This window comes from Sorex fumeus, unplaced genomic scaffold, assembly GCF_029834395.1.
Source record: "Sorex fumeus unplaced genomic scaffold, SorFum_2.1 ptg000248l, whole genome shotgun sequence".
In the NCBI taxonomy this organism is placed as follows: domain Eukaryota; kingdom Metazoa; phylum Chordata; class Mammalia; order Eulipotyphla; family Soricidae; genus Sorex; species Sorex fumeus.
Window position 1 is genome coordinate 654869 of NW_026606305.1, and position 23670 is coordinate 678538.

The following is a 23670-nucleotide window of genomic DNA, read 5'->3' on the forward strand; positions in this document are numbered from 1 at the left end:
TCTTGCAAAGGGCTGACGCTAAGAAAATAAATCTATTTTTATTTGAATAGGTTATAAAGGTCTGGAAGGATGGTTGGGCAGGTTGTGGAAGAAAAACACCTATAGGCCGAGAGCTTGCCTGCTTCACTTATTGTACCCTGAGTTAAATTGTTGCTAGTTCAGGTAGCTGCAGGAACTCCATTCCTGCTGATTGGGATGTCATCAGGCAGGCAAGTACGGGCGCCCCGGGGGCCATCAGCTGGGGTCCCGAGTGCTGCCCCCGCCAGCATTCAAGCTCAACTGGCTGCACTGTAATTTTCCTTGTTCTTGATATCCCCACCCTCCTTCCCTTTTGCCTGCACCACTCAGGCCTAGCAGCGTCGGGAATTCACATCCCGCGCGCCCCAGCGCCGCCCTCCTCTCAGCTGTAAGACTCCCAAGCAGCCCACGGTCACGTGCCGGCACGGCCGGACGGGCGGGGTGGGGGGCGGGGCGAGAGCGAAGGAGGAAGTGAAGGTGGGCGGGGCTTGCCTGCTGAGCCCACCCCTCCCGCCCGCGGCGGCTTCTCATTGGGCAGAGCTACGGCCGAGGCTCGAACGCGCCGCTTCGGATTGGCTAGGAGAACCTCGCAGGGGCGTGTCTGGCGGGCGGGAGGGCTGGAACGGAAGGGAAGGCGCGCTCCTGAGAGGTGGGGTTGCCTAGGCGACGCCGGGCGCGCGCGCGGGAGGGAGGGGAGGGAGCAAGGGGGTGGGGGGAAGCGAGCTTGGGCAGCGCGGTGACAAATCGGCTGGGCACAGCCAGGGGTCGGGTCCTGGGAGGAAGCGGAGGAGAGGGTGGGGCAGGTTTGGGAGCGGCAGGACCCGGAGTGGACGGCCGAGGCGGCGCGGGACGGGTCCCTCCCGGGTAAGGGGGTCAGCGCTGGGGAGAGTGGGGTGCGCCGGCCAGCGCTGCTGGGGGACAGGGGTGGCCTCCTTGTCCTAGTGCTCAGCACCCTGCGTGTCTGCTGGACACGTTGCCCGCCCCCCCGCCGGGCCGGGGTCCCCCGGCTCGGCCACGGTCCCCCCGGCTCGCTGCCCGCAAGTCCCGGCGCCCGGGAAGGCTCGGGGCCGAGGAAATGCGAGGTGGCGCTGCAGCCTCTCGCTTTCCGCGGCTCCTTCCCTTTCCCCACAAATGGCCTCGGCTTCCACTTCCTGCCCTCGGGGGCTTGGAGGCCCCGCGGACCGTCCACTTCTTCAGCCTGGTCAGTGACCTGCTGTGTGGCTCGGGGGCGGTGAAGAGCTCCGAAGGGTTGCAAACGCTTCCGAGGACCTCAGGGATTCGATTTGAAGCCGAGCTGGGGCGTGCTCCCAAAAAAAAAAGTTGGAGCTGTTTGCTTTATGTCGGGTCTAAGCCGACCGAGCCTTAAGTATGTTTCATCCTAACGCCCCCACCGCGACCGCCCAGTCGGTTCCTTTTCTCTGTAGCTGGCACCAGTGTGGCTGCGAAGGGGAGGCTCCAGGGACTCGACGAGTTTGCCAAGACTTGGACTCCGAGGGCTCCCTCCTTGCTCCCTCTTGTATATCGGTGTTCAGAGGGGCTGCGGTGGGGGTGGGATATGTGCTTGCTCCTTCTTGAGATTGGGGGTGGGGTGGGGTGTGTGTGAGTGTTCTAATGGGAAGCTCCAGGGACTCGACGAGTTTTCCAGGACTGGACACCGAGGGCTCCCTCCTTGCTCCCGCTTATAGATGTTCAGAGGGAGTGTGGTGGGGGGTGGGATGTGTGCTTTCTTCCTCTTATAGATGTCCGGGGGTGGGGTGGTGGTGGTGGTGGTGGTGGTGTGTGTGTGTGTGTGTGTGTGTGTGTGTGTGTGTGTGTGTGTGTGTGTGTGTGTTAATGGGAAGCTCCAGGGACTCAACGAGTGGGGTGGTGTGTGTGTGTTCTAATGGGAAGCTCCAGGGACTCGACGAGTTTGGCAGGACTGGACACCGAGGGCTCCCTCCTTGCTCCATCTTATAGATGTTGGGGGGGGGATGGGATATGTGCTTGCTCCCTCATATAGATGTTGGGGGTGGGGTGGAGTGTGTGTGTGTGTTCTAATGGGAAGCTTCAGGAACTCCACAAGTTTTCCAGGACTGGACACCAAGGGCTCCCTCCTTGCTCCCTCTTACAGATGTTCAGGAGTGTGTGTGTGTGTGTGTATGTGTTTGTGTTTTGTGTGTTTGTGTGTTTGTGTTGGTGGTGTGGTGTTTCTAAACTGCCAGCGTCAATAACAGCTCCCCCTAGAACCATGCCTTTGACAGGGTCCTTCCTAATTTCCACGTGAGTACTGGGACTGCTGGAAGCTTGGTGTGATTCCCAGGTGATTTATGGGGCAATTCTGTGGGGGGAGAGAGAGCGAGCGAGCGAGAGAGAGAGAGAGAGAGAGAGTGATTGCTTATTTGATTTATCTGTGATTTCATTGATTTCAGCTCTTTGTAGGACAGGGAGCTTTCTGTTTTTAGTTTCCTAACCTTTAAATTTTGGGGCATTTAAATTTTGGAGGCGCTCAGCAGGTACAGATTAGGAGAGGGGGTGGCAGCCTTTCAAGGGCAAATGACCCTCTGTATTGGCTGTCAAAGCTCAGAGGCAATGCTCCTCAATCCTGTAGCAAGAGAGAATGTTGATGTTTTTGCAGATAAGACCACTGCAGTTGGTGGTAGCTTTGGATATGGAGGAAGAACAATCCAGGAGGGTTTGAAGCCTTAGAGCTGATACTGGCTCTGAAACTTTACTAGTGGTGTGATGGCCTTTTCACCACTGAGCGTGGAAAGGCAGTACCAGTTACTCTCACCGACAAGCTTATGGGAGAGAAGAACCAAGTGTTCTTTGGATTAGGGGTGAGATTGAGATAGGGTGGGAATAACCAGGGATTTTTTTTTAACATTTTGATTGTATCAGAGTATTTTGGCTCTGCTTGCTCGCTCTTTTCTAATCACATCATTTCCCATTGGAAATAGTGTTGACTCTTAATCTGAGCATTCAGCAAGATTTCTCTGTCTACAAGCAGTAGGATTTCTCTTCCGGGATTTTGTGTGGAAAAAATTATAAGTATGTGACTGGCTAACTTCTAGGTATATGAGACCTAGACTCAGTAGAGCAATGAAAACCTTTGGGGCCGGGATGTGGCTAGGTAGTAGAGCACATGCTACATGCTTTGTATGTGCTTTGTATGGTTCCCTGCCCACCATCCCACCACTGCTGGGTGTGGCCTTGGTGGCTCTCTGACACTTCCTGGAGCAGATCACTCAGGGTACCCCTGAGTGCTTCTGGGAATAACCCACACAAGTTTTTTTTTTTAAAGGAAAAGTTCTGATTCTTGCAACATTTTGCCTGACTGAACATGACATGAGACTCCTTGGCAAGTTTTGTTTGATTTTGGGCCACATTCAGTGATGATCAGGGTTTACTCCTGGCTCTGCACTCCGGGTGGTGCTCAGGGTACATATGGGATGCCAGGGATCGAAATTGGGTCGGGCGTGTGTAATGCCTGCCTTTCTCTCCACTTGGCAGTTTTTAAATATAACAGTTGAAATCAGCCGTTGTGCCCATCACTTAGTTCCACAATTCCTCTTTTTTTTTTTTTATTTCAGTTCATTTGAATTTTAGGCATATCACTGCACTGGGCTTATGGACATTTAAATTTATGGGTATATCCCGGGAGGCCTCTGCTGAAAGCTAAAGTTGGAGACTTTAGAACCACCTAGAATTGAGTATTGGAAGAGAACTTGGTGAGCTCTTCCAAGGTTCCCAGTGTTAACTTGTCTCAAGATGGCAGAAATTCCTCTTCTCATTGAATCCAGTTACTTTTAGAGAAAAAGTCATGCTGTTAGACCCACAGAACACTTGATATTTTTAAAGCTAATGTTGCTAAGGAGAATCCTGAATCAGTACTTGAGAAAATGGAACTTTCCCCTTGATGACATAGATGAGGAGGAGGAGGAGGAGGAGGAGGAGGAGGAGGAGGAGGAGGAGGAACATTTATGGAATATCAGCTGTCTATGTGGCACACACATTGATCAACCAATAATAGATAACTATCTGGCAATGGAAATTTGATTATGAACTGCCTCTTTTAGCTCCTCAGTTCCTGTGGCAACTAGGAAGAAGACTATGGATTCCTGGGAATATATATTTCTTCATATTCTGAAAATGAGATGGGGTGCAGCTAGACTTTTGGGTGGGTGAGAATGAAAAAGGTAATGCAGAAACTGAGTGTCAAAGAGGGAAGGAGTGATTGATAGCTACAACTTTAGGATACCAGGCGTGCCTCATTTTTATATTTATGCTCTGCTCAGAGAACTGTTTGTAATTTTTTCGAGTGTTCTTTGATTAGGTTGTAGATGGATCTGTGCTTAATTGATTATTTCTAGTATATTGATGTCTTTGTTGCTGTTGTCAGTACTTTGTGAGCAATTTGTAATTCATGTTCAGCTTGCAAGATTTAGTAGATTGGATCCAAGTGAAAGTATTTCAAGGTGTGTAATTTTACTTAATCTGTGCCCTGAGTTAAAGCCCAGTGTGACTTGAACCTGTGTGGCTACCTCTGAAATTTGTTATGAATGGTGGTATTTAATCTAGAAAGTGCCATATTACCACTTCTTCCTGCATCTAGACCAGGCGTGATATGATACAGAATTAGATAGCACGTGGGAGAGAGTTGGGGACCAGAGAGAGTCTTAGAGACTATCTACCAGGATTCTTTTCAAAGTTTTTATTTTTTTTTAAATCAGACTGAGAAAAATCTTTGTATTATATGCTAATGTTCTACAGGAGAGTAAAATGCAGCTGGAGTTTTTACTATTCTAGAAACTTTCAATATTTGAAACTTTATGTTCTTCTGGTTCTTCATTGTCAGATGCTATAATTAATCAGTCAAATATTCAGTAGCTTTGGAAATTAGAAATTTAAATCTTGCTGGTTCCTAAACAGGGAACAGCTGAGTTCTTTTTTTTTATAACCCCAAAACACATTGGAATCAAATTATTGTCAAAATGATCTCCTTGATGAACAGCTTAAAAGTAGTCATTAATCATCTGGCATTCTTAAAAATAAAACTCATTGGCAGAGTATTTCAAAAATCTTGGGAGCATCTAAGCCCTCCCCTGTCTGTCTTCCAGTTATTTGAAATCTTTGGACAATATTTATTTGCCTAGTAAGTCTTCATTTCTCTTTTGAAATCCTAATGTATTTAAATGATTCATGAATTTATCAGAGGATTTTATTCTTTGAGCTTCTAGATGAAATCTTTTCAGAGCGTCTGAGGTGGAGAGAAGAGTTTAGGAGTCCTGAACCCGAAGTCTCATTAAATGACCTCTAAGTTTCCTTCCGTCTCTAAAAATCCTGGGATCCTAATATGTCCATATAACAAATATCCTTTGAATTTACAAAAAGAGGTTTCATAATTTTTTTTTTTTCAGAACACTTTAGAACACCCGCGGTCAATTGAGAATGGCTTTTGTTCATCCTAACCTAGTTGGAGGTTGTAGAGTTATCATTTGCAGACTGGAAAAGTCAGCACAATTTGAATTTCCTCTGCTCCCTACTTTGGGTGCTTTCCCATCCACTGCCCTGATTTATGAGTTAATGTATTTCTTTTATCTTACCAACCCCGGCCCTCCTCTTCCTTCCACCCACCCCCCGCCCTGTAAAAACAGGAAAGGATTGGTAGCCAGTCATTTTTGTAGATTAACTGTGATTCTATTATTAGGAATGAATTTTAACCATTGTGATCCCTCTCCTCATTCTTGTAGATTAAACTTTGGACTGGAGTGATAGCACAGCAGGGAGGGCGTTTGCCTTGCACGTGGCTGACCCGAGTTCGATTCCTCCGCCCCTCTCGGAGAGCCCGACAAGCCTGGCAAGCTACCTGTGATGTATTCGATATGCCAAACACAGTAACAACAAGTCTCATGATGTTACTGGGCCTGCTTGAGCAAATTGATGAACAATGGGAGGGCAGTGCAGTGCAGTTTTTTTTTTTGTTTTTGGGTCACACCCAGCGATACACAGGGGTTACTCCTGGCTCTGCACTCAGGAATTACTCCTGGCGGTGCTTGGGGAACCACATGGGATGCTGGGAATCGAACCCGGGTCGGCCGTGTGCCAGGCAAACACCCTCCCCACTGTGCAATCGCTCAAGCCCCCAAACTTTTTTAAATAAAAAAAAAAGTCAGATTATTTATATACCTTTGGTTTCTTAACTGTGGCTTCTTGCTTTAAATCTTCCTGAAAGCAACGTGAACCGATACTAGAACTCGTGAAGGGGATTGAGGAAGGGCATTTAGCCTGTTTGCAGCACAGGGAAGGCAGGGCCGACTCAGGAATGGCTGTGTGAGTCTTGTCGGCTGTGGTGAATGCAGGGCTTTGGATTATGTTCATGGTGGGCATAAGGCGCATGGCGCATACTTTATTAATTAATAAAGTTTTGTTTTTGGTTCTTAGGATGAAACCCAGGGCCACATATGTGAAATAATTGTTTTGTCACTGAGTTCTACCCACAACCCTAAGCATCCTTTTGTTTGCATTTTTGTTTTTTTGGCTGCTCCCAGCGATGCTCAGGGATTATGTATGCGCCTCCTTGAGGGACCATATGTGATGCCAGAGATTGAACCTGGGTTGGCCTCCAGTAATCGGGAAGTGGCCTTCCCACTGTACTATACTTTTATTTGCTTTTCCCCCCCTTTAATCCCAACTATACTCAGAGGTCAAAGCTGTTGGTGTTTCAGGAACCACGTGGAATCCTGGGGATCAAACCCATGTTGGCTGTATGCAAGGCAAAGTGTCTTACCAGCTTTGCTATCTCTCTAACCTCCTTTATTTGCATTTTGAAAAAACTCCACAGTGGTGGGAGGCAGCCACCTTACAACTGTTCAGAGTGTAGATGGAAGAGAAGAAGGAGAAATTATTGAAGAAACTGTGACTGCTCAGGGTTGGTGGCTGGGGCCCAGTAACGATAGAGGAGAAGCAAGAAGGTTTTGAGATCTATTTTTGTACGTGGAATCAGTGGGATTGGCCATGAATTAACTTGGAGAAGGCAAGAGGAATTGAAGCTGATTCCTGAGTTTTCTACTCCAGTCACGAGTTGGTGGGCTGATAGAGAGCTCAGTAAACACAGGCCCGGGTTCCATCCAGCACCACTTGGTACCTTAGGCCAAGAGCGACCCCAGGTACTGAGCCAGGAATATCTCCTGAGAACTGCAGGGTGTGACCCCCCAAACAAAACAATAATGACCTGGTTACTGGAGTAACTTCTAGATGGGGAATAGTGGAGAAAGGGCAGATTTGAAGTGTATGTGAATCAAGAGTTGGTTTGGGAATGTTAAGTTTGAGGTGTTTTTTTTTCCTTTCTTTTTAATGATTAACATCTCTTCCTGCTCTTTCCTTTTGTTGTTGTTTTGGGAGGGGAGAGCAGGTGGGGAGGGAGCTGGAAGGAGGGGAGGACACACTTGGGAAATGTGGTGGTGCGTGAGGGTCATGCTAAACTTGTGGAGTGAGGTATCTCACGATGGAACTCCCCACCTCACACCTGCGAGGCAAGCAGGTGATCCACCACTCAGCTCTGCACTGGTTCCACAGGGAGGGCCTCACAGGATCCCCAGTCGGGGCAAGGGAGCGGAGTTGGAGATCTGGAGTGTGACCTGGGCACATTTGAAAGGCTGGGGGCTTCCTCAAAAGCCCCAGCAAAAATGGATGTGATCCCGGAGCAGAGTGTGAGACTGACTCTGAAGAGTGTGGACCTCGAGGAGCTCTGGGAAGGAAGAAGAGCTGGCAGACGTCTCTGAGACAGGCTGCCAGAGAAGTGCCAAGCACCGCGGGAGAGGGGGGTGGCAGCCAGGGGAGGCCCTGGGAGGAGATGCCCGGCAGATCCTCACATGCGCCTGCCGGAGTCTTTCCCAACAAGGGCCAAGTTTTATCACCGTTGTTAACAGGCTCATTTGTAAAAGGAGTGGGGATGGGAGAGAAGAAAGAGGTTTTTATTGGCGTTTGTAACATGAGATTTATTGGTGACCTTGACAAGACCTGATTCCTTAACGTTCTGCTTGGGGGAGGAAGGCAGCCAACTCACAACTGATTTCCTACGTGAAGTCGGGAGGGGAGTGCACGTCTTCGGCCTCGCTGCTCCAAGGGGTGCTCTCTGGGTGAGGAACATCTTCTGGGAGTCAGTCGGTGGGACAGACTCTTGGGCTCCACCCTGGGCCTGCTGACTCAAAGTAGTATGCATTTTAATAAGCTTCCTAGGTAATTTGTATCTGCATTCAAGTTTGAGAAGCATTGGTACTGATCATCAGGGTTCCAGAGAAATTGTGTTGCTGGCTTAGGAGATAGTGGGTGGGGCTGGAGCAATAGCACAGTGTGTAGGGTGTTTGCCTTGCACACAACCGACCCGGGTTCGATTCCCAGCATCCCATATGGTCCCCTGAGCACTGCCGGGAGTAATTTCTGAGTGCAAAGCCAGGAGTAACCCCAGTGTGTCACTGGGTGTGACCCAAAAACAGAAAAAAAAAACCAACAAACAAACAAAAAACCTCCAGAAGGAGATAGGGGCCCCCAAAGGGCGGAATATGTTTAAGGAAGGGTATTGAGTTCATGGTGTCTGTGTCGCTGGGAACGTACTTCAAGGCTAAGTCACTGAAGCAGGAGGAAGAGGAGAAGACGGCTGCATGGTGTCTGGAGCCCATGTGGCTGGCGGGTTTGAGAGCTGGCATTGGGCTGTGCCTGCAGCAGGAGACGGGAGGCGATGGAACCGGGTGTTGGTAGGTGTGTAGATTTGGTGGAAGACTGATGGGGGTCTGTGCTTGCCAGCTTCGGAGTCTCTGGGTGGAGTGAGCACGGATTCCTCAGGAAGCCTGGAGCAACTGTCAGTCTGTGGTGGGAGAGTATAAGTACCCCTCATGAGGTTTGGTAAGATCCGAGGCGTGATTTTCTTTCTCTTTCCTGCAGCTTTGTCTGGCCAGGGGCAGGGGTTGGGAAGGAGGAGAGTCAAGCAGTGACGGAGGGGGACAGTCCTTGCAAGGGAGTATGGAGCTGGGTGGCGGGGTCTGAGCTGGTGAAGGAGGGAAGTGGAGCCCCATGGCTGGTGCCCAGAGAGAATGGTGCTCCCAGGTGTCCTAAATTAGAGGCCAGGGTCCAGCAGGTACTTGAGTGAGAAGGGGTAATTTACCATTGCTGCCTCTGGAGTTCTAGGGGTAACCCTAGAGGAGCTGGGTAGAATGAGGAAAGGGTTTTTCCTGCCTCTTTCTCCTCCCTTTGTTGCTGTGGTAACATCTGAGGCTCACCCCCCTTCATTGGGATGCTCATGCACCGTGATGCTGGGGCACTGGAGATTGTTAGTGTGTCGTGGATGACAAAAACTGTGTGACCAGGATGGCACGGACTCTGGGGAGGCAGTGCCAGGGATTGAGCTGCAGCCTTTTGCCTGCAAGGCAGACACACTCTCCATGAGCCACATTCCTGGTTGGAGGTGGGGGGAGGAGGTTTTGGCAAGGAGGTTGACTTGAGAGCAGCTCTTGGCTGGATGTCTGTATGAACCTGGAGAAGACAAATTGGGGTTGAAAGGAAGTCTGTAGGAGACAATTAGTGTGAGGGAGGGAGGGAAGCTGGGTGAGTGACCAGGTGGGGGAGGGGAGGAGGAACTGCCCAAGCCTCTGAGATAAAGGACTTGTGCAAGAGGAAGGAGGAGGTAGTGGATTAGAGAGGTAGATATTGGAAGTGACCCATGGCTCCCAGGCACACAGCTGGGAGAAAAACAGCCTCCACATCGATGTGGTCTCCCCAGGGCACGCCCGTGTCACATCTCGGCTCAGGGAAGCCAGGAGGTAGAAGACTCTTACAGGGGGAGGAGAGTCTGCTGGTATGTTTGGGAGCTTGGGACTGGGATGGGCTGCCCCAGGGCATGGGTACAGTCCTAGCAGGGTGAAGTGTAGGGACTGGGAAGGTTGGGCAGGGCTGGCCATTGGGGATTCAGCACCCTATTGCACTAAGTTCCCAGCCCTTGGCAGCTTCCTCATGCCCGTTCCCTAAGGCATTACACACACACAACACACACACACACACACACATTTGCTGCAGGGGGTGAGTTGGGGGGGAATGGCTTTGTGAGAGGTTTTAGGAGCTGCAGGGGAGACTAGGGTAAGTCCTGAAAAGTGATTTGGCAGCACCTCTAAAAACAAGGGGTGTCTTTTGGGGTGAGAGAAGATAGTCCGATGATGCTAACCGTACTACTCCTTTGAGCCACAGACGGGGACCCTTCTTCGTGAGTCTGTCGCTCCCTTAGGCCCTCAGCTCCCCCCAGTTACTCTGTGTAACAGGCGGAGAACTCAGGGCCCCAGGCCGGTGACTGACTGACTGACTGTGAGGTGAGTGGCATGAGGGAGGCCTGGTGGTCTCTTCCGAGGGTGCTGCTTCCAGTGCGGCTGGGGGAGGAAGCTCCTGCGGGAAGGACCGTGGCCTGGCCTGCCTGCTGGAGGGTTCACTCCAGGCCAGTTTCTTAAGACTGTCTAGACTACCAGATGCTATTCACAAAGTACTCAGAGCCAGGTATTCTGATAGGTGTTTCCTCATTTCATCTTCATAACAACCTTGAGGATATAAGTCTCTTGTGTATTGTATAGATCAGAGGTAGAGAATAGCAAGACAATTAGCTTTCTAATAGGAAAATACCACTTTGCTATGTCCAGGGTTTTTTCCCCCTTCCCACTTTATACTCTACTTGGTATATAAATACTTTCAAATAAATTGTCACAAAATAGATGCAACATAAAATTTACCTTTTGAATGTTTTATAAGTGTATACAGTTCAGCGGCATTAGGAATATTCACTTAATGCTGTGTTATCACCCCCACTGTCCCATCTCTGAACATTTATCATTCCATTCTGAAAGTCTGTCCATTGACGTGTTGATGCCAGCACAGCAGTTTGTGTTGACTAAACCACATTCAGGTGAGAGCCACAGGAAGCATGCACCCTCATCAGCATGTTCAAAGTTATTCCCACCCACCCTTCTCTCCTGCCAGCCCCTGGAAACCACTGTTTCACTTTCATCTTTATGAATTGGACTCATATAACTGGAATCACGTATGTTTGTCCTTTTATGGAAGAGTGAAACAATTTCTTCTTTCATTTAGCATACTTTTGTCAGGCTACATCCATGTTGTGGCTTATATTAGACTTTTATTCCTTTATAAGGCTGAATATTCATTTATATAGCTATACTCTATTTTATTTATCCTGTCGGTCATGAACTCTTGAGTTACTTCCGCCCGTTGACTCCCCCCCTCCCACAGTGCTGGGGATGCAACCTAGTGCCCCACACATGCAAGGCAAGTACTCTAGGGCTGAGCTCATTCCCCACAGCCTCTTCCCAGTGACTGTTACGAATATGCACTGAGCGTTGGTGTAAGTTCTGCTTTACAATTCTGCTTTGGTACATTTACTTCTGGGTCTTTTGATATCTCTCTCTCTCTTTCTCTCTCCCCCTCCCACTCCCTCCCCCCCACCCCCCACACCTATGGTGCACAGGGGGCTCCTCCTGCCTCTGAGCTTGGGATACTGGGTGCAGTGCCACAGATCAGCTTGTGGCCAGTCACATGGAAGACTGTCTCTTTGCCCTCCATATTTTTCTCTTTAGTGAGCTTCATTTTTGTTGTGGTTGATTCAGTGGTTCAACTTTATTGCTGTTAAATATTAACCACATCATACATTGATTTGACTGATTCTTTTATCTCTCTTTTCAAAACACTTTAGGCTCTGTGGTTTACAAAACTGTTAGTGATAATATTTCATACATACAGCATCCCAGCACCTCCCCCTCCCCCAGAGTGTCTGCTTCCTTCCACCAGTGCCCCAGTGCCCCTCCCCGCCCTCCCCCATGGAAAATGCTTCCTACTGAGGAACAGTTCTCAGTGTCCGTCGTTGGCTTTGGGCATTATTCTCCTGCTTTGTTTTTGCATGTCCCATGCACGAGAGAGATTATTTTGTCTGTCTCTCTGCTGCCTCACTTCACTCAGCATGGTACTTTCCAGAACTATCCACATAGCAGCAGCACATTGTATGATTTCATCTTGTTTTAAAGCTGAGCTTTTGGACCCATAGTTCTGTATCACTAATGTGAGTTTTGGTATCTTGCATCATATCTGAAGGGCTTCCTCACCCCAACACAGTGCACTACTGGAGCTGCCAGGAGCAGTGATTGGTGTGAACTCTGAAGCCATACTTCTGGGGTTCCAATCCAGCCTGGCATCGACTAGTCAGGCAAGCTGGCGAGTCTCCAGTGTGTTCCAGATGCTCCAGAAGTGGAAAGGAAGTAGTGACAGTGTAGCTCTCAACAGAGTTTTATTTGAATAGTGACTCCAATAGGGCCATGTATACCAATTTGACCCCAGAGAGATGAAGTAGCTTGAGTGTCTCCCAGGGCTGCTTTTGAGGTGGGAGGAAATGGAATGTGTCTTCCTGGTGTAGACCATGCAGAGAGCAGCAAGATTCCGTGGGGGGGTGGGTATATGTTGGGAGAGGATATTCTCTCGACACATAAAACAAATCAATAATTGAAAACTGCCTTCCCTTCATTTCTTAAAGCTCTGTAGTTGAGAAAAGCCATTTGGTAGGTGCATTAACTTTAGTTGCCACTTGTCCCTGTGGAGGTCTGGAGGTCTTTTCATCCCAGATGGAAACCTTTATTTTTTAAAAATCCACCACAGGGCTGGAACGATAGTATAGCGGATAGGGCGTTTGCCTTGCACGTGGATGACCTGGGTTTGATTCCTCTGCCCCTTGGGGAGAGCCCGGCAAGCTATCGAGAGTATTCCGCCCGCACAGCAAAGCCTGGCAAGCTACTCGTGATGTATTTGATATACCAAAAAAACAGTAACAACAAGTCTCACAATGGAGATGTTGCTGGTGCCCGCTCGAGCAAGTCAATGAATAAACGGGAGAACATTGCTACAGTGCTACCACAGATTGCATGTCTGCTGAGTCCTAGGCATGTTCAGGGGGACTGCAGATCTCTGTGTGGTAGAACTTATCAGGTCTCGGTTGAAAACAATTGGCTTTCCTCAGTGCTCTGTTGGGTTTATAAAGAGGCATGGAGACCCCCGAGGCTGGGGGATGCAGCTATTTAGAGGGTGACCAAAGTGATGGGGGATGCTTTTAAGCTATCAGGAGGTCTTTGATCTGGAAGAAGGGTGGAGAGAGACAAACCGTGCCCCTCCTCACCTGTGCAGGTGCTTCCCTGAGTGACTCCACAGCATCCTGGCTTTGGTTTTAGTTACTATTGTCTGCTTTTACTATTGGTGAGGGCAGAGAGGAAGAGACTTGTTAGAGAGCAGAAATTCATAAAACATATTCCTGCAGACACACACAGGAACACTAATTGAAGTTGTTTTGCGGCTCTTATTTCAGAGAAAGACTGCAAAAAATATCGGAAAGGAAGTTGAATCATTTAATTCAACTTCCTTATTCTTGTAGACATGGAAACTGAGTCATACATGTAGGAGACTATAAAAATACTCTGATCCCTGGTGCTGATGGTGATAGAAGCTGCACCAAGGAAGAGGAAAATGGAGTTTCCTTTGTTAATTCAGTGTCTGGAGGAAAGGTGGCCCCGGCAGAAAGAGGAACTCTGAGCATTTTGATGGCTTAAGTTGTTTTTGCCACGACCATCACACACCAGGATTCTCTGTTTGGTGAAGAGCAAGATAAAAATGATGCATTTACCAGACAGAGAAGTTAAGACCATGAGTATATTTATTAATTTACTTGGGGCTCCCCCAACACTGCTTTGTTGGGGGATCGCACTCAGAGCCCCGTGTGCCAGGCGTGTGCTCTGTTCCTTTGGGGTATCTTCCCTGACCCCAGTATCTTTGATTAATGGAAAGATTTGATAGTGGTTCAGCCACAGCCCCGGGAGCCACCTTCATGCTGTTGCATCCTTCATCAGGGGTTGGTGAGAAAAATCACCCCAGTTAGACAGTGAGCATCCACACATGCTCTCAGAATCCCATATTTAAGTGAGTGAGTGAAATGAGATTTTTTTTTTTTGCTTTTTGGGTTGCACCCAGTGATGCACAGGGGTTACTCCTGGTTCATGCACTCAGGAATTACTCCTGGCAGTGCTCGGGGGACCATATGGGATGCTGGGAATTGAACCTGGGTTCGATTCGAACCCGCATGCAAGGCAAACACCCTACCTACTATGCTATCACTCTAGCCCCAATGATGAGATTCTTATATGAACTAGGTTGCTCTAGCAGCAAAACAGTAAAAGTCGTGGTGGGGGGAGTAGGTTGCCCTTAGCACCTGGTAGAGCACATGCAAGGCCTCAAGTTTAGTCCCTGCCACCATGTGCTGCCCCCCTACCCCCAACTACTAACACATCCAGCATTGGTGGGTGTGGTCCTGGCAGTCCCTGTCCAGGTGTCCTTGTGAATGGCCCCTATTTAAAAAAAAAGAAAAAAAAAGTGAAACAGTAGGTCGCTCTAATCTTAAAGAGTCATATAAACATAGGATTTTGGAAATTGTATGAAAATACCAAACTAGTTTTTCACTTACAGCTTGTTTAATAAACGTGCTTGATTTGATCTGCTCAACGTGAGTAAATGTAAATCGATGTTTTCCCATTTGTTTTTGAAGTCAAGAAACAGTGTCAGATCTTTTAGGGTTAAATAATGGAAATAAGATAGGCTGAATCTGGGAGTTCATTTACATTGTTCACTAGAGTTTATGATGACTCTAGTTAGGGCAAAGTTCATGTCATTTTGACAGCATGTGATCAAGAGGGTGACAACCTATATGCCGAAAGTACAAGAGAAGGCTGGAGAAGAGTACAAGAGAGGGCTGGAGCGATAGCACAGCAATAGCACAGCGGTAGGGCATTTGCCTTGCACGCAGCCAACATGGCCGACCCGAGTTCGATTCCTCCGCCCCTCTCGGAGAGCCTGGCAAGCTACGGAGAGTATCTCGCCCGCACGGCAGAGCCTGGCAAGCTCCCCGTGATGTGTTCGATATGCCAGACACAGTAACAACAAAGTCTCCAATGGAGACGTTACTGGGCCCGCTCGAGCAAATCGATGATCAACGGGAGGGCCTTTACTTTACTTTACTTTTTGCAAGAGAAGGCAGACCTGGTGCTTGCTCCCAGAAAGCATTAATGGAGAAAAGCAAGTTGAAAAAGGAACTTTGAGGGTCAGCAAGTTAGGGGCCACGTAGGGAAAGATGTCAAGGACCCAAGTAGAGGATGACGGAGAGGGGCCTGCTTGAGGTGCCCAAGGAGGCCTCTCTGAAGAAGTGACATTGATTCGAAACCACGCGAAGAAGGAATTAAGCCATGAACACGGTTGCAGAAAAAGGTTTAGGGGTTGAGGGGACTGTGGTGGTGTGGAGCATGGCAACAGGTACCAGAGCAAATAAGACTTGCCCCTGCATGGTAACCCAGTAGGGAGTGTCTGGGTGCATTTTACAAGCACCAGGTATCTGGCCTAGAGTCTCACCTAACCCCACAAGCATTGTCATGTAAGCTTAGCGAGTCATTCCTAACTGCAGCAACGAGGCCGAAATGGGATTGGGCCAGGGCAAAGCATAGTTGGAAAGGTGATAGGTCAGTAATGCTAAACTTCTATGTGATTGGACCATCCTCTTAAGTCGAGACCCCCCCCCCAATAAAATACGCATGTATTTGGCAATAAAGTGAGTGGCCATCAGCTGTCTCCCGGAGTGGTTTCTCCACACACCCATCATCCTTCCACCTCGCATCTACCCGGACCCAGTGCACAACATGTCTGGGCACGTTGGGGGAAAAACTGTTCCCCAACATGGTGGAGAAGTTTCAGGCAATGAGTTTGCACAGGTAGAAATTAAGGATGGGGAAGAAAGAATGGGTTCTGGAGATGACCATCAATTGAGCCCCTGAAGCAAGCGTTATTCTGAACACGTAGTTATGAGCCCATAAATAACGATTTTGCTTAAGACACCTTTGGTTGGGGATAGTTTCTTTGCAGACGGGAGCCCTAACCATCCACAGGACAATTTATATTCCCTGGAAGCACCTTCAGCTGAAACTATTCTACTAGACTTTGTGCTTTATTCATCCAGAATGGGGTACCCACCTGGGTCTGATTCCTTGAGCTGAGTTTAATGCATCCTTTTGAAGCTGAATGGTCATTTAGTTGGGACTCTGTGGTTGGAAGTTAGAGACGTGTAAGCTAAGTGAAGGGGTTTATTGGAAGGGTACCCCTGCATGTCATTGACTCAAAAAGAGAAACAAAAGACCAAACCCTGAACCAAGCAGAGGAACTGGGTGGGACTCCGGAGCAGCTGGCCCCACGCCATGTCTGCTCCAAGAGGCTGCAGTATTTCTTTCTCTCCACACACTGGCTTTGTCTCTTTCATGCTGGAGTTCAGCTTTCACCATTTGGCAAAAAAAACCCATAGCTGCCAACTTGTAAAAATGAGTGGCCTACAGACACGCTTTGTTTGCTCACATAGTGCTTTTTAAAAATTGATTCAGTTATTAACATTTTAAAAGGGAGCTTTCTCACAAAAATCCGTATTCTGGCTTTCTTAGAAAATCAAAGTGACTGTTTAAATCCCCGCCATTCATCTGATCCTGAGGAAGTGCCCTTCCATTCGGGAGGGACTCTGCATTGTCTGAGAGGCATAGCAGGGGCCTGGAGGACCAGTGCAGGACCGTCAAATGCCCACCTTACACATACTTGGTCACAAGTTCGAGACCCTGGTGTGCCATATGTGTTGAGTTCAGATCTGGCAGCTTCTTGTGACCCCAGGAAGGCACTGCAGATGTTTTCAGGCCACGCCACAGCCAGATGTGTGTGAACATCACAAAGGTGAATGACCCCAGTGGGGGCACTGCAAATAAAAGAATGTGCAAGCACATTGCCAGAAAGTGTGATCCCTGGCAGGCATGTGCAAGAGCAATGCAACAAAGAGTACAAATCTTGGTGAGTCCTGTGGCCAAGTGTGTGGCCCCCAACATGTATCTCCACCATCACAACAACAACAAAAATGTGTGAAACTGACAACTAAGAGTGAATGTGCATCTCCTGATTGGTTCAAAAGCAACAATAGAGGGTGGATGTGGGAGTGGGGGTGGGTGAATTATAAACAAACATGATGAACAAGAAATGAGATGGGGCCATTAAATCAATAAAAGATAGTAATTCTGCTATGCACTCTGCCTGAGGCACCTTCTCCCAGCATTAGCCTCCACAGGCCTGACCCCTGAGTCTTGGGCTAAGTGTGCCCTTGGCGGGATCCGCCATTCCCAGGGAATGGGGACCACATACTGGCTGTCCCTTATCTTAGTCACCTGTATCCCGTCTCCCATAACAACCATGTGGCTGGCTAGGGAAGCAGTTTCTAGAAAAGGGATGCTTGGCAGATAGTGTCTTCAGTGAAGTATTTGTAAAAAGCTGTATACTCTTTAGTTAGATCTTTTGAAATTAAAAAAAAAATCTCATTTTTTCCTTCTAATTTAGCTGCCATAATAGAGCTTCTGGGTAGGACTTACCTTTAAGAATCAATGTTCAAGCTCTGTAAGGATCTATCTCACAGTGATTCAGTAAAAAAGCTAAAAATAAAAACAATGTTCACACTAGAGCAGCACTTACGAGACAACATTACATATTTGAAGACTTGAGAAACGTATGAGTTGGTATGAGTTAGGGAGAATTGCGCAAAATTTCCTTTTTGTTTCTTAAAACTCGGCCCTGTCTTCTGCACTTACTCTCAGGTCATTTCTCTTGGTCTCCAATGTGACTGAGGTCAGAACTCTAGGACCCGGAAATAATGTGTGACTATGACACACTCTGCCTAGTGAGGGCAATGAGACTATTTACAAATAACCAGGGCTGGAGCGATAGCACAGCGGGTAGGGCGTCTGCCTTGCACGCAGCCAACATGGCCGACCCGAGTTCGATTCCTCCGCCCCTCTCGGAGAGCCCGGCAAGCTACCGAGAGTATTCGGTATGCCAGACACAGTAACAACAAAGTCTCCAATGGAGACGTTACTGGGCCCGCTCGAGCAAATCGATGATCAACGGGAGGGCCTTTACTTTTACTTACAAATAACCACAATATTGCAACGTGTCTTTAGAATGACAGTGCTGGAGGGAGGTAGGGGGAGGGGACACACTGCTTAGGAACACCCAGTGGCACTCTCAGATGTGCCACGCCTCATATGTCTTAGCTGTTTCATAATGGGTGTTAGATGCTAGGAAATGAGAATGCACTGCAGCTTTTTCGTTCATCAGCATTTATCATCCAGTGGTTCTTTGCCGCTTGTGTTTCTGCATACTTGAGAGTATGGTTTTTTAAGGACTGAATCAGTCCTCCTTGACCTTAATTATACCTGGTTATTAACCCTAACGTACATCTGATTGTAACAGGAAATGGTACAAATGCCTGGAATTTGCTTGGACATGTAGTTTGGTACTGCTTGATAAAGTGAAGATGGGGGAGGGGGGGCGCTCTGGGGGAGGTTCTCAACTACAAGACACATGCCCAGCATGCATGAGGCTCTGACTTCAAAGTCCCTGTCTCAACCAGTGCCTGCGCCACGAGCCAGCATCAACAGGTGTGGCCTGTACAGTTGAAACACACTCTGAATTGACTTGAAAGTGATTTTTAGAGACAGTTGAATACCACACAGGATCCACTTCCTCATCCAGATTCCCTCTTTAGATTTCCCAGCTATTGTTTTTTATCTGAAATCTTTACTGTGCTGGTTGTAAAGTGTTTACTTCCCAAGTCAAATGCACTGCCTTCAGTTATCTATCTGTCCTGCTCAACAAGAGATCTTTTTCCCCCTCTTTTGTTTATTAACAATTTATTACAGGCACGAAGTCATGGATTTCTAATTTTTCAAGTCTCTCTTCATTACTACCCTTAATTAGTTTGGTACTTAAATTATCCCAGATACAGGATTGTCTTCTTTTAAAATTGTTTTTTTTAAAGGATTAAAAACATGGATAATAATTAGACTACAAATATTATGATTTATGACCTATCTTTAAGTTACCTATCTTTAAGTTACTTTAAGTAATGGATTGGAGCAATAGCACAGTGGGTAGGGCGTTTGCCTTGCACATGGCTGACCCGGGTTCGATTCCTCTGTCCCTCTCGGACTGCCTGTCAAGCTACCAAGAGTTTCCTGCCTGCATGGCAGAGCCTGGCAAGCTACCCATGGCGTATTCATGGTCATGGTCACGGTCCTCCCGTTGTTCATCGATTTGCTCGAGCGGGCCCAGTAAAGTCTCCATCACGAGACTTGTTGTTACTGTGTTTGACATATCGAGTACGTCACGGGTAGCTTGCCAGGCTCTGCCGTGCGGGCGAGATACTCTCGGTAGCTTTCCGGGCTCTCCGAGAGGGGCGGAGGAATCGAACTTGGGTCGGCCATGTTGGCTGCGTGCAAGGCAAACGCCCTACCGCTGTGCTATCGCTCTAGCCCATGGCGTATTCAATATGCCAAAAACAGTAACAAGTCTCACAATGGAGACATTACTGGAGCCCACTCGAGCAAATCGATGAACAATGGGAGGACAGTGCTACAGTGCTATAGTGCTACAGTGCTAAGTAATATCTTTAAATTACTATCTTGGATAAATGCAGTTCTTCGTATAGCTTGATTATTTCTTATGTTTTATGAACTGTATTATCCAGGATACTTGAATTTTAGGAGTGACTGGATGAATACATTTCCTTCTGCAGTTTCAAATTCTCATTTGATTTTCATGACTAATCTTATGATACAGACAAGATAATATCTTGATTCTACCTGCCAACTCCATTTTTTCTACCTTAAATTTAACAAAATATTAACAACTGTCATTATATTAGCTAAGAGGACTGTTTCCTTAGAAACAGACCCTTCCCCCACCCCGTCGCCGCCCCCAAACACGTATTTCAATACTTTATATCCTGTAATTTGCCTTCACAATTTTCTGTGGCAGGTGAATATGTGTTCTGGTATTTGAATCAATGCTGTGATAGAGCCCTATCTAGTGTTAATATATCACGAAACATTGTATAGAGGAACCACTTCCTAGCCCTGTTGCTCTCCACCAGGGCATCTAGTTTTTGTAGTTTGAAGTGTTTTGTTGTTTTTCTGTATGGGAGGGTATGCGTTATTCTGATGGATTTAATAATACTGTGGAAGCTAAGCTGGGTTGGAAGCCCCAGGACATTTTTCAAGAGTAAGTTTCTTTTTTGTTGTATTTTGGGTCATACCTAGCAGTGCATAAGAGCTGCTCCCTGCTAGAATGGTAGGGGCTTGTTCCCGGAGGTGCTTAGGGGATCACGCCAGTGCCAGGAATTGAGACGAGTCCTCCTGCATGCAACCTGTGTCCAACCATTTCAGCCATCTCACTGGCCTGAGGATGTTCCTTCAGACATTATTTTAGGCGCATTTGCACACAAGTCAGTTTCCCAGCCTATCCTGTGTGCTTAGGTGCTCCCTGAATCCTCTATATTGGAGAAGGACAGATGCGCCAGCCAAGGGCGGGCCTGTTACACAACAAATCCTGGAAACTGAGAGTCCTCGTTCCTGTTGCACGGCATAATTAACCTCTATTTATACAAGCCTGGGCTTCCTTGGCTTTTCCTACTCAGAACCCCTTATGGAGTCACAAGAGCAAAAGCTGTTGATTTGGATTCATGGCACAGTTGACTTTGAATTAACTTTTGGTCATTGCAGTTGAGAAACTTTTTATTGTTGCCATATTTTTCTCGACCACTGCTTTTACTTTTGCCACTCCCTATGGAGTTCTGACCTGCAGCTTAAGAAACTGGGCAAAAAACAAGTGTTCGTCTGTTTATTACTGGTGCAGTTGTTCTTATACTGAAGCATTTCTCCATCATGCCAAGTTGGTGGAAGCAGTCATGTGAATTGGAAGCTTCAGTTGGGTTCAATCTTTAATTTTTCTAGTACAGATATTTTGGCAAATATCTGTTGGCTAGTTGAACAGTCTAGAGAAATTGACTTTCTTGTTTTGAAAATAACAGTTCAGAACTAGACATCTGCATATGTTTGAAGCCCCACCCCCAACATGGACTATTACTTCTCCATCTTCACTTAACTGTGATCACTCACAGAAGCAAGAGAGACATTTTGCTTCGGAGAAATTGGGTGTCAGGCTGGTGGTCTGGAGGTTCCCATCTCAATCAGGCACCAGCCTGTGCTTCCTAGAAGAGGCTGCAGACCAGAAACGAGGCCAAGAGCAGTTTTATCATCCTCATCCAAAGCTTCAGGGAGGCCTGCCCCTTAGCCCAGCTACTCTATTTTGGTCACAATTAAAATGTGCTTAATTATCTAGTTAATTGCTTAGAACTTATTAAAAAGCTCATAATTAGAAAACTGGGGAGTGGGAAAGCCATGTGGTATAGGCAGGTAACTGGAGGTGCAGTGTGTATGTGGGCGTGCACAAGCAAGGAAGACCCTCAACAGTCACTGGCTTGCTCCTAGAGTACCCCCAGGCCTCACAAAACATGTCCTGTGCATGATGCGGACCCTTAAGTCATTGGGAGATGCTTTCCTTAGGTTCTCTCTTTCCTGAGATGGTGGAAGGCGCGAAAGATGACCCGCAAAACCACAAATAGCTCAAGTAGGTGTTTTTTTTTTTTTTTTGTTTTGCTTTTTGGGTCACACCCAGCGATGCACAGGGCTTCTCCTGGCTCATGCACTCAGGAATCACTTCTGGCAGTGCTCGGGGGACCATATGGATGCTGGGAATCGAACCCGGGTTGGCTACATGCAAGGCAAATGCCCTACCCACTGTGCTATCGCTTCAGCCCCTCAAATAGGTTTTTAATATAGTTCTATATAGATAAAAATACTGGCAGAAAACATTAATAGTATGGTGAAGCATCTTAGATAATTTTTTCAAAGCTAGGTTTTATAAATTTAGGACTTTTTTTTTACTTTTGTTTCTGGCAGTATGGAATCAAAATATGGACTCACACAGGCCAGGCTAAGTCACGTCCTTGGTCCTCTTTAAAATTAAAAACAAAATTGTATCATTTATTTCCCCTCACATCCCCTTTGCCGTGGTGCCTGGGGTCCCACACATTTTACCTGTGGTGCTTGCACACATCTGGTTGTAGTATGCCAGGGAAGCATACTTGTGGCCGCATATCTCTAAGGCAGGGATTCTACCACTGAACATTTTCTGTCCCTTTTATTATTTTTCTATTGAACATTGAAAGGGTTCTGAGTATTCCACCTTAAAATATGCCATTTTCACATATGGATTATTTTGAGCTGCAGTATATCTTTGGGTCGAAGAATCATAGGTGATTTTCAAAGATAGTTTTCTCATATTTTCTAAATTGCCTTTTTTTTAAAGGTGTTGTTTCATTTTAAAGAAACACATCAAAGAAACTCTGCCCTCCCCTCCTTTACCTGGGAGGGCTGGTGCATTCCTCTCTTGGAGAAATTCTCCTACTAGCTGGGGGGAGGCCACCAGGGCACTTATGTGACAAAACTTGGTTGTCTTTATCCTCCATTCGTTTCTTCCCTATCTTTGCCTTCCCACAGTGTGCTAGCCTTAGGAGAATTCTTCCTTTGTCTTGTCTGTCTGTTCTTTCTATGAAACTTACAGTTGAACAGTTCCTCTCAGATGCAGGATATAAGGGAACATGGTATTTGTATAACAAATGCCCAAAGACAACTGAAACAGAGAACTGGTCTTCAGGAGGAAGCTGACCGCAGAGGGGTGAAGGAGGGGAGTTAGGATGGGGGCGGGGGTGGCAAGGGGAGGGACGCTGGGACAGGGCGGAGGGAAGTGGCCACTTTGGGGAGGGGAGTGGTACTGGATGGTTTATGCATGAAGCCATTAACAGTATTTTAAACCATGGTATCTAATATGTGTGTGTGTGTGTGTGTGTGTGTGTAACTTGATAGACAAAACAAAGCTTTTCTTAATGCTCCATAAACTCAGCTCTAATCATCCCCGTCTGAGTTACTCATCCCCGAACTCTCCTGTGAATTAGGCTGTGAACATTAGCATCAGCAAGCTGCTGCTTGTTTCTCCTTGTTAATCTGTCCTTCATCAGCCTGATTTACAGGGAGAATAGTATTTCCTCCTATAAGTTTTTACTACCTCTTGTTTCAAATAAAAATATTTTGGACACTCAGAGTGACTGGCCTGTTGGTCGTTACTTTTCTCACATTTGTCTCTGTTAAAAACGTTCGGATGATACTTTCTTACTTTCTGATGATAGCTGTCTGAACATCCTGTTGCTGGTGCTGACTGGGGTGGGGGGGGGGGCTTGGCTGTCCCAGAGGTCAGTGCCACATGCTCCTTTGGGTGGGTTTGATCTGAGAGAGCTGGCTTCACTGTGCCTTTCATCCCAGAGAGCTTGTTGGTCGGATGTAGAGGGGTTTCCACCAGCTTGGGACTCTCCTCTCTGTGACCATCTTGGCTCTGGAGGACACGTGGTAATATTTCAGGGTACCCAGTCCTATCTGTGAGTCTCCAGCAGCCATGCTTTTCTCATCACGGTCCCCCGAGGGGTTTGATGTTTGTCTTAGCACTCCTTAGCAAAGAAGGCCTCCCTGAGCATTCTGGGAGCAAACCAAATAAATTAGAAGGCCCGTGGTGTGTGCTGTCAAGGGTCTGGCTTCTCACTTCTCCATCGAGAGAAAGACTCAGCTCTAGCCCCAT

At 47.3% G+C, this 23670-nt stretch overlaps 1 protein-coding gene across 1 annotated transcript in view; it reads left to right on the top strand.

Annotated features, from left to right (window-relative positions):
* The first annotated feature begins 742 nt into the window (after positions 1-742).
* RALB (RAS like proto-oncogene B) overlaps positions 743-23670 on the top strand; it is a 46629-nt gene continuing 23701 nt past the window's right edge. Inside the window, exon 1 of the mRNA XM_056109008.1 lies at positions 743-882. The gene's annotated coding sequence lies outside the window, so the exon portion shown is untranslated. The remainder of the gene's footprint in view (positions 883-23670) is intronic.